This window comes from Oryx dammah, unplaced genomic scaffold (genome assembly GCF_014754425.2).
Source record: "Oryx dammah isolate SB20612 unplaced genomic scaffold, SCBI_Odam_1.1 HiC_scaffold_16, whole genome shotgun sequence".
NCBI lineage: Eukaryota > Metazoa > Chordata > Mammalia > Artiodactyla > Bovidae > Oryx > Oryx dammah.
The window spans coordinates 61,877,599-61,880,658 of record NW_024070200.1 but is presented as its reverse complement, the minus strand read 5'-3'; positions in this window follow the sequence as shown (position 1 = coordinate 61,880,658).

Below are 3,060 nucleotides of genomic sequence, written 5' to 3'. Positions count from 1 at the left end.
GGACCTAACAGAAGCAGAAAATATTAAGAAGAGGTGGCAAGAATACACAGAAGAACTGTACAAAAAAGATCTTCATGACCCAGATAATCACGATGGTGTATCACTCACCTAGAGCCAGACATCCTGGAATGTGAAGTCAAGTGGGCCTTAGAAAGCATCACTACGAACAAAGCTAGTGGATTTCAAATCCTGGAAGATGATGCTGGGAAAGTGCTTCACTCAATATGCCAGCAAGTTTGGAAAACTCAGCGGTGGCCACAGGACTGGAAAAGGTCAGTTTTCATTCCAATCCCAAAGAAAGGCAATGCCAAAGAATGCTCAAACTACCGCACAATTGCACTCATCTCACATGCTAGTAAAGTAATACTCAAAATTCTCCAAACCAGGCTTCAGCAATACATGAACCGTGAACTTCCTGATGTTCAAGCTGGTTTTAGAAAAGGCAGAGGAACCAGAGATCAAACTGCCAACATCCGCTGGATCATCAAAAAAGCAAGAGAGTTCCAGAAAAACATGTATTTCTGCTTTATTGACTATGCCAAAGCCTTTGACTGTGTCGATCACCACAAACTGTGGAAAATTCTGAAAGAGATGGGAATACCACACCACCTGACCTGCCTCCTGAGAAACCTATATGCAGGTCAGGAAGCAACAGTTAGAACTGGACATGGAAAAACAGACTGGTTCCAAATAGGAAAAGGAGTACGTCAAGGCTGTATATTGTCACCCTGCTTATTTAACTTATATGTAGAGTACATCATGAGAAATGCTGGGCCGGAAGAAGCACAAGCTGGAATCAAGATTGCTTGGAGAAATATCAATAACCTCAGATATGCAGGTGATACCACCCATATGGCAGAAAGTGAAGAGGAGCTAAAGAGCCTCTTGATGAAAGTGAAAGAGGAGAGTGAAAAGGTTGGCTTAAAGCTCAACATTCAGAAAACAAAGATCATGGCATCCAGTCCCATCACTTCATGGGAAGTTGATGGGGAAACAGTGGAAGCAGTGTCAGACTTTATTTTTCTGGGCTCGAAAATCACTGCAGATGGTGATTGCAGCCATGAAATTAAAAGACACTTGCCCCTTGGAAGGAAAGTTATGACCAACCTAGATAGCATATTCAAAAGCAGAGACATTACTTTGCCAACAAAGGTCTGTCTAGTCAAGGCTATGGGTTTTCCAGTATGATGCCAGATTCCATGGATGTGAGAGTTGGACTGTGAAGAAGGCTGAGAGCCAAAGAATTGATGCTTTTGAACTGTGGTGTTGGAGAAGACTCTTGAGAGTCCCTTGGACTGCAAGGAGATCCAACCAGTCCATTCTGAAGGAGATCAACCCTGGGATTTCTTTGGAAGGAATGATGCTAAAGCTGAAACTCCAGTACTTTGGCCACCTCATGCGAAGAGTTGACTCATTGGAAAAGACTCTGATGCTGGGAGGGATTGGGGGCAGGAGGAGAAGGGGACGACAGAGGATGAGATGGCTGGATGGCATCACCGACTCGATGGACATGAGTTTGAGTAAACTCTGGGAGTTGGTGATGGACAGGGAGGCCTGGCGCGCTGCGATTCATGGGGCCGCAGAGTCAGACATGACTGAGCAACTGAACTGAACTGAACTGAGCATCGTCCTGTTGATAATTGTTCAACAGCTAGTTGCAGGAGGAGATGAGCATACGTCCTTCTCCTCAACCATCTTGAACCTATCTTTCATTTTTTTTTAATGGATGAATACTCTTGCCTTTTTAAGATTTATATCCATCTACTTTGGAAAAGACCTGACTTGTTTATGTATTTTCTTCCAGTGTACAGTTATATGGTCATGTAGAGAGTATTACTCTACAGAAATTTTCTCATGAGAAAACCCATTGGAATAATAGAGAAACTCCATTTCTCAACCTTGGGACCTTTCTGAGCTTCCTCGACTGGGAGGCAAGGAAGGAACAGGGACTATAATGTCAAGGAATCCCATCCACCTGCAGTCCTGGTGGGCAGATGATGCAGGTTGTGGGTACCTCCTGAGGGAGAGATCACTAAGGGGAGCACGGAAAAGGAGAGAGGGGAGGGGCTGCATGGTGGGAAGGGAGCACCCAACAGATTAAGGCCAGCAGTGGGGTGAAGAGGGGAGGCTTGAATAGGATTTGGGGGAAACTCTCCGTGGTGTATGCTGGGAGAGATCTCAGAGACCACCCGCTAGAAACACCAAGAGGAGAGTTCTACATTATTTGTAAAAACTTCTGAGGCTAGATTTTTTCTCTCTCAGAATGTTAAAGAACTCAGAGAAATGCAAGTCCTTGATGCTCACGTTCTAAACTGCAGTTCTCAGACACAGAAGGTCCCCATGTAGAAAGTCATTACTGTTCAAGAAGGAAGCTCCTAAAATCCTATTTTCAGAGGTTTTGAAGGAGTTCAAGACTACACCATTGGATGAGGAACCAAGCAGTGTTTCTGTGCTTGAGGCAAGTCCCAACTGCCCCTCCAATTTGCCCCCCTAATTTGCCAAACCATGGGAAAACAAACCTGCAATTAGAGTCATATTTTTAAATAGTCTAAGTTTTATGTGGCACTCTCTCCCCACGTACACAGTCTCGCCAAAATGCTGTTATTTTGACAGAGGAAATACAAAGAGTGGGTTTAAAATGACAAGTCACAGTCTAAGTCAGAAAAAGGAAGTGGGTTCTCTGGGAAGCCTCCAGGCTGGACTCTGTGCAGTTTGTCCTAACCTCACCACATTCAGCGCCCGGGACAGCCATGGTCTGCCCCTGAAAGGGAAAGATCCCTGCTTCCAATTTTTCTATGCAGGTTCATGGTCCCTTATCGGTCATAGGTATCTTCACCGTCCTGCTTGCTTTTGGTTGCAGCAGATGACGGGGAAGTTTGGTCCTTGACTCCATGCTACTTAAACGTCAGGAATGTTCTCATTGCTTCTGTTGATGAAACGAACCTGACCCATTCCCCACTGAAGGTCGTGACATTTTATCTGTTCTAGAAATGACAGAAGACAGGCCCTCTGGGATTCATGAGCCTCTGCTGGGATTTTCACGCCAGCCGCCATGTTAAC